The sequence below is a fragment of the Phyllostomus discolor genome, chromosome 7 (genome assembly GCF_004126475.2).
Source record: "Phyllostomus discolor isolate MPI-MPIP mPhyDis1 chromosome 7, mPhyDis1.pri.v3, whole genome shotgun sequence".
NCBI classification, from domain to species: domain Eukaryota; kingdom Metazoa; phylum Chordata; class Mammalia; order Chiroptera; family Phyllostomidae; genus Phyllostomus; species Phyllostomus discolor.
The window spans coordinates 48,221,061-48,233,314 of record NC_040909.2 but is presented as its reverse complement, the minus strand read 5'-3'; the positions used below and the strand labels follow the sequence as shown (position 1 = coordinate 48,233,314).

The 12,254-nt window shown below is 40.8% G+C and overlaps 1 protein-coding gene across 1 annotated transcript in view; it reads right to left on the bottom strand.

Moving 5' to 3' along the window:
• The window catches only part of CACNA2D3 (calcium voltage-gated channel auxiliary subunit alpha2delta 3), an 867,352-nt gene that overhangs the window by 361,624 nt on the left and 493,474 nt on the right, over positions 1–12,254 (bottom strand).

Below are 12,254 nucleotides of genomic sequence, written 5' to 3'. Positions count from 1 at the left end.
AGAGATTGGAGAACAATCAAATCCCAAAGCAGTAGATGAGTCAAACCAAAGAGAAAAACAACAAATAGAACACACCACTCCTCAACCTTGGCCATGCCTCCCGTGTCTCTCCCAGCCCTTGGACCACAGTGGGGAGAGAAGTGAAGAAAGAAAAGAGAAAGAGAAGCAGAGGAAAGAGGGAATAAGAAAGCAAAATCCTTTTCGGGAACATTAGCCGAAGTAGCAGAGCCAGAAAGGAAATAATTGATCACGTGAATTCACACCATTTTAAAATTTTGACATGCCCATAGCCACCATAAAAAGAAGAAGACAAACAAAAAAAGAGAAAAAGTATTTGTGGATAATGACAAACACTAATGTCATATAAAAAGAAATCAGTAAGGACTGATACCAATCAATAAAGACAAAGATTAATTTCTTGATTTAAAACAAGAGGAGGCAAAGGGCTTGATAAGTCTCTCACAGAGAAGCAAATAGTACAAATAACTGTATAGGATCATATTAGAAATGAAAGAATTGCAAAATAAGAGAGGCTCCACTTATTCTGCAATTGGATTGACTAAGATATTGATAATATTTTTAACTTTATTAGATATAATTAAAATAGAACTGCACACATGTAATGTGTACAATTTGATGAGTGTGGACATATGCAAGCACCTGTGGTATCATTACCATGATCAAGGTAATGAACAACTCCAACAGTGAAGGTTTTTTTCAAAGCTCATCTCTAGCAACAGCTGGTGGGTAGTGGGAAGATGTCATGGGTACACTGCCCACTGAGATGTACATTGGCAGGATTCTCCCTGAGGCCGTTTGGAAACAGATAACTATAGCTTTCAAATATTCTGCTTTGGAATCAGTCATTGCCCTTCTATGTATCCTAGAAACAACTCATGATATCCACAAGATTGTATTTTAAAGAAAAATGAAAGAGAAAGGGGAAAAACCTAAATTGGAATACTGCTCCTCACTGAAATTGTGTATTTAAAAATTATTTCATGACATAACAAAGTAGCACTGATGTAATAGAAAGGAAGGAGTAATCAAAATCTAAAAGTATAGACTAGGATCCTCGTTTTGTGAAAAAAATGCTTAGAAAAAATTCTAGGAAAACTACATTAGGATTTTAGCTACGTGTTCTCTAGGAGGTACATTTACAGGAACACTTTTTTTTCTTCTTACATTTTTCCATCACTATTTAAAACAAACAAAAATATAGCAAAGGTATAAAAACACATCAAGAAAGAAAATAAAGTAGAATTAATAGGGAGGCAGGCAGAGGATCCTCTCAAAGGGAAGGGATAAATAGGCAACAGAGCCTTCTCAAAGTAGCTCCTCAAGTCTAATTTTGGTATTTTGGATGTGCTGAACAGAAAGCATCCTCCAGCTATCTTGTCATGGGATCTGAGTGACTGGCCGACTGGATCCTCTCATTCACTGGGTCACCAACACAGTCAGCAGAGGGGCCAGACCATGAGAGGGAAATGAGGAAAATAACACGAGTGTGCAGAGTTTTCCATAAAGTCAAATACATTTCATTCAAGGATTGTCTTTTATTCTAAGATAATATCCCACCTATATTTTAGTGTTAAAATGCTCATTCTTCTCTGAGATGACAGATAATGGGGTTGTTCTGTTTTGTTTTCCTCAACAAAAAGACTGAAATAAAAATCTGCAACACCATGCTACTGCATACTTTATTTTTTCTGTTGATATTTGATTAGTCTATGAAACCCAGTGGCCAAATCTCCACTCTTTAAGCCCTAATTCAAAAGTATTGGTAATTTCATTTGTGAGAACAAAACCTCAATGACTTTTTTTCTGACCTTTGCTGGGTAAATTCTCAGCAGAAGAAGATAGATTTGTGTTAGAGTTAAACAGGTTTGGCCAGATACAGACATCTGTAGAATCGGAGTAACTGTTTCCAAAAAGGCTGCGAGAGACACACAAATCTGCCTGCAGAATGAAAGAAACCGGTAATGGGGCTGCAGCCCATCCTGGCTGTTGGTGAGTTAAAGCAGGTAACTGGGCTGCAGTCCATCCTGCTTGTTGATGCATTGTATTCAGAGAGCTGAGGTCTGAGAGTTGCTCAGAAATTTCAGTAGAACCCGGAGCTGAAATGGAAACTCAGTTTTAACTACTATCTGGAGAGTCATCTAACTCTGATCAGAGAAGACAACAAGGAGCCTGTGTGAGCCCACAGTAGGGCACTCGGGCCAGCATCCCTCACAGCTGTCCATGCCCCTGTCACCTCTGAAGGCACAGTGACCAGTGGTGTGCAGGGCAAGGGAAAGGGGACATGTGTGGTGGAATTTTCCTGAAACACGCTCCTCACTAGATGAGCTTGGTTTAAATGGAAAAACAAATCTGACCACAGGATTAATAGAAATTAATGTAATTAATGTTACTAATTTAACTAGTTATCAGCTATTTGTGATGAATGGTGTCATGGTAACTGGACTACTCACAGAGTCAAAAATAAAAGATAAAGGAAGACTGATAGAGACCGCTACTGCATTCTCACCCAAGCATCAGCTCTGGAGGCTTAAAAACTACCCTGCTAACAGGAATAGCTTACTAAGCACATGATGAATAAATTAAAAACCATCCTGCAGGCAAAAACAGCAACAGCCCCAACATTACAGGCCTGAGAGCTGGCCGCTCTCCATGCCATGGGGATCTGAAGGAATTAAGCATTTGCTCATTTTCATGCTGATAAACTAAGGACTCTGAGCTAGAGATTACAATAATTACTTTTCTTTCTAAGCTGTCTGCTGGGAATACACGTTCAGCACCTTCCTTTGGTGTTCTGATAACCTCTTCCCAGCAAGGCTAGCTAAATATGGCCAGCCTTCCACCATGTAGCTCTCTCTCTTCCCTTCACCTGGAACTGAATGCTGCTGCCCTGTATGACTGGAAGCTACTTGAGTGAACCCTGCAATATGTCCCTTTGCTGATTACACATGTTGCACTATTGGCCAGCATCCCAGAGCACTGAGAAGTTGCCCATATAGCGCCCAGCTGCTGCTGACACCTGGACAGGATCCCCCGAGGCAGGGGCAGAAGAGACAGACCAGTGTGGGACCACACTTTTAGCCAAGGGGGAGGTGAGTTCTGTGATCTGACAGTTACTCCTGAGTACTTCAAAGATGTGTAAATCTGTAATGCAACTCCGTTTTCTCCCATCTGGGGGTCTGCCATCACAGGGCAGCAAAGGGCTTTGGACAGCTAGAACCCACATCTCTTTCTAAGAACTGACTCAGCCCAGCCCATTAGGGTATGGGGCTAAAATATTTGTATCATCATTGTTAAACACATCAAAAAAATAGAGAAAGGAGAAACTGACAAGCTGTGGATTTCTTGATGTTGGTAGGCCACTCAGTAGCATAAAATATAATGACTCACAGGGTGAGAGGAAAGCACAGCTCTGAGTGGGGCATTGCTGCATTACCCCCGAAAGGTCACTTTCTCCAGGAGTCGCCTACATCCTCATAGGGTCACCTGAGGGTTTCCCCTCTTACTCTAGGCTCAGTGGAACTGAAAAAAAAATACTCGAGTGATGCAAAATCTATTCATCATGCCCTGATAAATTATACCTATGAAGTCACATTTCTCTAATTTTCCATATGATTTCAAATGATTCATATTTCTTTCTCAGATATAACTCTTCTATCAAATCACAGGCTGCATAAAAAAGGATACTTGGTCTAATTAATTGTCCATATAAAAATGATTCAATGCTCATACCACTAGCCAGATAAGAAAATGAGCTGTTGACATGAGATGATAAAAGTGATAATGGTAGTGATAATGACTTAACAACTATGTATTGACCATTTACTGCATAGCAGCCCTGCTCTGAGTACTTAGGATTCAACAGTGAATAAGCTAGAAAGATCCTCATCCCTGTGATGCTAACATTCTATTGGACAGGAACAAACAACAAACCTTACAAAGAAGTAGATACATTGTGTAGTATGTGAGAAGGTGATAAGTTAAAATACTAAGGAGGGGGGAAATCTAAAGCAAATGAAGAGGTATTGGGAGTGATCAAACCAGAGTCAGTGGGAGAAGCAATTATATATAGGGTGGTCATAGTAGGCCTTATGGAGAAAGGGAGATCTGGACAAAGACTTGAAGTGGATGAGAAAGGTAGCCTCACAGACATCTGGAGGAAAAGTGTCCCAGGCAAAGGAAACAGACAGTGCAAATGCCCTGAGGCAGAAAGTAATGGCTATCTCAGAGTAGGAAGGAGGCTACCCAGGCTGAAGGCACAAAAATGAGGAAGAGAAAGGGAAGGGAAATCAGAGAGATGCCAGGTAGACAGGTGGAGCAGGGCAAGTATAGATGAGGCTTCTTCATAAGAACTTGGCTTCTACTCTGAGAAAATGGGAACCCTCAAAGGACAGTGAGCAAAGGAGAAAAATGAACTGACATGCATTCTCAAAAATTCACTCTGGCTGCTGTGTTGAGAACAGATTATATGGGAAGGGGTGTAAAGGAGGCAGGCAGACCAGTACGTGCCTACTGTAGTAGCCCAGGTGACCGGCCCAGGGTGCTGGCATAGGGAGGGTATGTGTGTGTCCAGAGTCTGGGAATATCTAAAGTAGAGCCAACAGGACTTACTGATCGACTGGATGGGAAGAGGGTAAGAGAGACAGGCATCAGGTACGGTGACTCCAAGCTTCTGGTCTGTGTTACCGTCAAACACAAGAGGGGTGGCTGAAAGGAAAGCAGGCAGTGGGGGAGGGTAGATGAGGAGCTTAGCTTTGGAAGTAAGCTGTCCATCCAACAACCAGGTGGATATGTGGGGCAGTTGGATGTACAGGTCTGAGCCTCAGATGAGATATATATCCTGGAAATACATCGGGCTGGGCAAAAGGAGGTTTATAGTTGTAAGTATGCAAAACAGCTTATTCTTATATCATCATTTATTAATTGTTATATTATTTTTCATGCAAAAAAACTGTAAACCTACTTTTGCCCAACTCTGCATATTTGGGAGTTGTCAGCGGGTACATGAAATTGAAAGAAATGAGCCTGGATGAAATCACCATGCAAGGGAGTGAGTGAGATACAGAAGAAAGCACCAAGCATGGAACCTGGAGCATTTAAGGTCAAAGAAATGAGAAGGAGCCAGAAAAGAGACTGAGAAGGAAAGGTTGGTGAGAGGAGGAAAGCCAAGACACCTGAGTACCCTGGTGGCCTAGTAAAGAAAGTACCTCAGGGAGGAGGAGGGATCAACTGTGTCAAAGCCTGCTGCTAGAAGAGCTAGAGAAAGATTGCAAATTGACCACAAGATTTAACAACTGTCACTGTAGCTATTTGCATTGGTAAGAGCAGATATGACTTTGAGCTCTCCCTGTGTCAGGAACTATGCCAATCGCTTTATGCATATTACATCATTCCATCTTCACAGCCATCCTTAGGGCCCATTTTACTGTCACCACAATGTGGGCTGAAAATGGAGGTCTGGAGAAGTGTACGCAGCCAAGTGGGGGGAAATAGATACAGACATAAACCTCACTGGATCCAATGCTGGTATTCTCACCAGCAGTGCAGCCTGCCCTTGTCCTTCCTCTCTCCTTCCTGACCTGCCTGGACATTCATGGGAAACAAGGCAGAGGGGAAGGAAAAAAAGGAGAAAGTTAAAAAGGTAACAAATAAAAAATTGAGTATAGAGAAGAGGGAGGAAAGAAGGAAATAAATGAAGGGCTTTTTATGGATACAAATGGCTTCTATTTGGGCTAACATCAGCAGGTAATTTAGAAGACATAGGATATTTATAATGGATATCAACCAATTAACACAAAGAATGGAGTAAGAGCACCATGATCTTGGGAACATAGAGCCATGTTTGCCATTAATTAAGAATTTATCTGCTAATGCCCTTCTCTAATTTTTAAAGGCAAGTGTGATTCTTATAAACAATAAGAAAATATGAAATAAAACAAATTGCTCATAAAATGTGAAAAAGATAAAATGTGAGAGGGATATCAATGCATATCATTGAGTAAGAACAACCTGGGTTAATGGCAATGCGAAGACAAAAATTATAGAGTTTTTCTCATGGGCTGAGAAAAAAATTTTGCTGGGCAAGGTGTTGAGACAAAAGGTGCCTGTGAGGGGTCTGTATACAGAAGAATCATTCTCAGTAGTAATGTTTTCTAGTGATTATGTGTATCTAATACTAGTGATTGCTCTGGAGGAGCAGCTTGCAAAACACTCACTGGATATGCCCTTTGGAAATCAAATTCAGCCGGGTATGGGAGATATTCACAACCTTCAGAAAGCCGAGTTGCTTTGTCAAAATATTCCTACAATGACTCCTGCAAGCACATGCCTTTCTGTTTAGTGTCATGTCTCCAACATATAATAAGCATTAAATTATTATTTATTGCAGAAGCCGAATCCAAGTGATTCCTTTTGGTTTAGTTACTCATTCCAGAACTTTTGGATATATTAACCAGCTAGTTTTGAGATTATCAATTTCCTGTTTTCCCTTCTATATAGGAGAATTTTTATTTCCTTAAAAAAGGACTTGGAAATTGTTTTCACAAGAGAAAGGAAAGTCCCATTTAAATATCAGAATATATTGAGTGCTTCTTGGCACTCAGATATGCCACTTACAAAAACCAGGGATCAGAGGTGCCATAACTTCCGTGATTCATAATAACCCCAGGCCAAAGTTCCTAATCATCCTGTTTATTTATTTAGTAGTTATGCCCTAACAACTTAATAGGCATTTGAAAAATAATAATATTTTATATCATTCTTAAATATCCATAGTTACACCTGATGGGCCAGACACAAGTTCTCAAACCTTGAAATCAATTTTCCTTCCCACGCTGATTTTTATATGGTACTTGCTTTTTCACTCACAGCAACTGCCAAAAATCCTTCCTCACAAAGATGTGACATCACTTGAAAAAAAGCAGCATGATCTGCTGAAACTATAGTTCATGCAATGTCAGTGTTGAGTGTTACTGTGCTTCTCTAGGACATTTCAAGTATCCTATAGAGCTCCTGAGATTTTGCTGCCATGACCTAGGGTGCCTGGGTACACAATTTAGGAACTGCAGTGTGTCTGAAACCCACAATGAAAATTGGTAGGACTTTCAAACATAAACCCAGTAATTGAAACATTTTTGTATCTTCTGTTGGTTTGTACATTCAATCTCCATATTACTTTAACACTTGACCACAAATCTTTTTAAAAAGATTTTATTTATTTATTTTTAGAGAGAGTGGAATGGAGAAAGAAAGAGAGGTAGAGAAATATCAATGTGTGAGAGAAACATCCATGGGTTGCTTCTTGGCCTGCAACCTAGGCATGTGCCCTTACCTGGAATCAAACTAGCAACCATTTGTTTTGCAGGCCAGCATTCAATCCACTGAGCCACACCAGCCAGGGCTGACCACAAATCTTAAGATAGGAAGACAACTTCATATCTCTGCACACAGTCTGAAGTACTTGCTCTGAACCACCTGCAGTTTAATAAGTGTTAGAGTACTAATGAAAAGTTAGCCCAGGGTCAACAAACTTTTTCTGTAAATATTTCAGGCTTTGTGGGCCATATGGTCTCTACTGTAGCTACTCAATTCAGCTGCTTAGTGAAGAAGCAGCCATAGAGAATATTTAAATGAATGAGCATGGCTGTGTTCCAATAAAACTTTATTTACAAGAACAGGTGGAAGGCCAGACTTGGCTCATAGGTTCTGTTTTGGACAACCCTGATCTGGCTAAATAGTGAGATTGCTCTAGTTTCCAAATTAAATTAAGAGTCCTACTATGAGAAATAAGACAATTCAAAACACTGCAGTAAAAAGCATTTCTATAATATCCTGGTAATTCAGCAAATGTTTGCTGACCACTATTTGGGGCAGGTGGTGGAGTGGGATACAGAGACCTGAGGGTATACATTGCCTTGGGGTCTGTAGCACCCCACAGACCTCAAGAACAAAAAGGCATAAGTTAGTAATTACAGGATGAAGGCACAGAAGAGTGTGATGATTTTCACCTGGTGAGGCAGAGGAAGGAATCAGCTGACAGCAACTGAAAAAAACTCCACAAAACACAAAATGATCCATCCAGGGGTGGCCTTCATGAACAAAAAGTGTTTCTGTAATTGTTTGTAGTAATAGCTATCTGGCAACAGATATCATGTAGATATTATGAGTCAGCCACTATGCTAAGCACTCTGCATGTATTATATTACTTTTCCCAGAGAAGAAAGCAGAGGTTAAGGTTATATTGAAAATTGACAATGGCAGCAGGATTTGAACCCAGGTATTTTTTTTTCCTCAGGAATCTGGCTTTTGAGCACTGCACTATACAGTGTCTGAAAAAAGAAAGGAAATGCACTCCTAGAATATAGAAGGAAATGTAGACAACAGCTTTTAGAAATCAGGAGGAAAAATATCAGATTGAATGATTCAATCCAGGGATTGGCAAGCTATGGCTCACGAGCCAAATGTGGTCTACTGCCTGTTTTTTACAAATAAAGATTTATTGGAACCCAGCTGTGCCTGACTGTGCACATATTGTCTATGGCTGCTTTCATGCTAACATAGTAGAGTAGCTGCAACAGAGACTATAATGGCGTCTAAAGTCTAAATCATTTACTACCTGGCACTCTGCAGAAAAATGTGGAGGACCCCTGATTTATTCATTCAAAGTGTTTCTGTTCTTTTGTTTGCTTAGTTGTCTTCTTTGATTTTATTCTTTCTCGTGTTTCAGAGCTAGTCCATAGGTTCTTGTCCCCACAGAGACCATCTCTCTACACTCAGTGGCTGAACTGTCCTCTGAGACAGGCCCATGGGCCTTTGTTCCCCAGAATGTTGCCATTTTCCATATTTGGCCCAGTCGCCAAGACACACATGCAGGGGTTGATAAAACGTTAAGGTAACATTTAATCAAAATCAGGGCTTCCCAGTCTTCTGAATTTGAAGGTAAACAGATATCTCTGTGCATTCCTATACTCCAGGTGGGTGGGTCACATTCATTCCACAAACAGAAGAGGTTGAGGGGAAGGCAACTTTGCAGACCCTTCTCTTACCTGGCTGAGAGTCACACCATCCAGCCAGTACTCACCTTCAGCAGACTGGGCCCACTTGGCTGTTCACTCACCATTTCTGTGATTAACTGAGAGCTTCTAAACACAGAGATTTTTCTGAACATGTTCAACATTTAATAATGGTTTTCAATTTTGTATGTTATCTCCTGGGCCTCGCAGGCAATGAGGAAGGTACACATATCTCCTGCCATTGTCTCAGGTATCTACAAAACCTACTTAAACCACAAAGTGCATCAAGGGAAAACAACACAGAACAAGTCCCATGAAGAAGTTGCTAAACAAATGTTAGCTCTATCAGCAGGGTCCACTCACAGATGAAAAGGAAAAGAGGTGCAGTGGGCAAAGCAGGTGACTTTAGATAATGTGCCTGATCTTGGATAAAGGCAAGGCCCCCTCAGGCATAAGGTAGAGACTGTGTTTGTTGTGGGTTAAATCCTGTAGCCCCAAAAGTTACACTGAAGTACTAACCCCTGGTACCTGTGATTATGGCCTTAATTGAAAAAAGAGTATCTGCAAATGTAATCAAGTTAAAATGAGGTCAGGTGGCCCCTAATGCAGTGACTGCTGTCCTTATAAAAAGTGGGAAATTTGGGCAGAGACACAAAGAAGGAAGATGGCCATGTAAAGACAGAGCTGGAGGATGGAGCTATGCTACCACAAGCCAAAGATTGCTGGCAACCAGCAGATGCCAGGAGTACATGGAACACACCCTCCCCTGGAGCCTTCAAAGGAAGCACAGCCCTGTTGACACTTAGTTTCAGACTTTAGCCTCTGGAACTGTAGCAGAATGAATTTCTGTTGTTTTAGACCACCCAGTTTATGGTGTTTTGCTACAGCTACCTAAGAAATTAAAGGTATTGGTAGTGGTGGTGGACATAGAATTGGGAGAAAAGGAAGAACAGTTAGTTGGGAACACTGAGGAATAGCTTTCCATATCCCAAGCACCATGCTAAATGTGTTGCGTGCATTAATTTAGTCCCCACCCTTTTTAAGAAAAGTATTGGTTATTTCCACATTAAATTTGAGAGAACTCCTCCTAGAGAGCTTGTCCACAGTCTCAGGGCTCCTGAGTAGCAAGGTCTGGATTTGAATGCTGATCACTGGACTTCAAATCCACATCCACATGGAAGCTTTGAGAGAGAGAGAGAGAGAGAGAGAGGGAGGGAGGGAGAGAGAGAGAGAGAGAAGGAGAGCGCATGTGTGTTTATTTTGGGACCTAGTAAGCTGTTCCACACAGAGAAACTGGCTCCCAGAGCCCTTACCCAGGAGAACAGAGTGCTCAGGATTCTGAGCTGTGGGGTACTACCATCTCACCCTGCTTCTCTCCCAGCAACATTAGCTGGTGGTATCTGTGAAATTCATGTAGAAATCTGACACAGAGTGTTTCATTTTAGAAATGAAATTCCAGTTCTCTTTCCATTTTATTCCTGTCAGTGAGAAGCTTTCTAGAGACAGTGCAAATGAAGAGGATACAATCTATATTGGTTTGTTTATAAGAACCTTTATCTAGTTGCCTTGGCCAGATAACCAGGATTCAATTTTCACCGCAATTTTATATGATTTAATCAACTCAGAAACTAAAATTAATAGCTCAGCTTCAAAGATGTCATCCAGGCTGACCTAGCTGTGCAGAAGACAGTGGGTACTCGGATGGTGAGAGAACATTTAGTCTCAACTTGATCTGTAAGCAGTGTCCGCCCAGCTGGGTACCCTGGGCTCCTCTCCAAACCTGCTGCTTTGGGATCACTATGGATGACCTTGTGAAAAGAAAATGAATCTGCATTTTCAGGTTTCTAGACATGTTCATGGAAAAGGGTATATTTAAAGCCCATTCCGAGAGCATTAACAACATTTGGTTTTGGGGTTTAAAATTATTTAATTCTATTTCCTTATTGATTTCATTCTCAATGCTCTAACAATATGAAACAGAACTTTTGGTCCACAAACATACTAACTACACTCCCCCATTTTTCTCTCATATTTCTGTTGGAACTTTATATTTGCTATCATTACATTGTTGGGGTTTAGGTGTGCATGTGTGTGAGGGGGAGGTGTTTTTGTTTTGTTTTATACAAATGAGACACAACAAGAAGGTAGCAAAACACATAAAACTTTGTGATCATGTCAACATGGATTCACATTCTGTATCTTAGTTCTGTATATGAGTGTGTAGTATATTAGTTCTGTAGCTTTGGGCAAGTTGCTTATTTTCTCTGACACTAAGATGGTCATAATTTAAAAACTTGGAGCATATAGACATTTAAGTGTTAATTCACTTTCTCCTGCCTATTCAACCTTCCACCTTTTTCTGTGTTTGCCTCTGTTTAATTTTTCAGTGTCCTTTCTGTCTATACACATGATGACGTGGTGTCATACACTTAAAAGACTTGAACAGGAGAAGTCAGGGCTCTCCCCTGCTTTTTCCCTCTCATTCCTAGGTAGTCTTATATACTAGAATAGAATGGGAAAAATTCACAAATAAGAACTTCATATGGTTTGGGACAGAAAAAGCCATTAAATAATAATTGACTTTATTATTAACAAAACAAAAAAGATATGTCCTCTCTCTCTTGACAATAGAGCTTTACCACTTAGAAACAATACTCTGTGGATCAAAGAATCTATACCTTCCTTGGGCTGTTGCCCACCTGACTCTGTTCCCCCACTCGTGGCCAGCACAGCACCTGGAACAGAGGCAGTAAGCACTCACTACACACCTGGGGAGTAACTGACTCCAAGGAAGGGCTCTCTCACCTCTACCCCCTGTTAATTATAATTCCACTTAAAAATATTAACAGCATGGATATAATGCCCCCAAGCCTCCCAAGCATTCCACTCAAAGGTCCTCAATGTAACTGGAAGTAAATGTTCTTCTCTGTAGAAGATGATGTGATGGGATGCTCACTGAGGACTACTTTTGCTAGGTCAATTCCTGCCATACACGGGGAAACCCATCAAGAGTAAATCCAGCATCTCATGGTCCTGTCATTCGATTTACAAATGCCATTTTCCCCTTTCAGGACTTTAACTGTAGTAGCATATAGGCTCATATCAGGGGAACCCTAAGGATACCAAGACAGTAGAATAAGTTTCCTCAGACGAGACCCAGACTGGGGGTTAGGGGCAAGCTGAAGAAGCTTAAGCACATTTTTACTATCTGAAAGCTACATATAA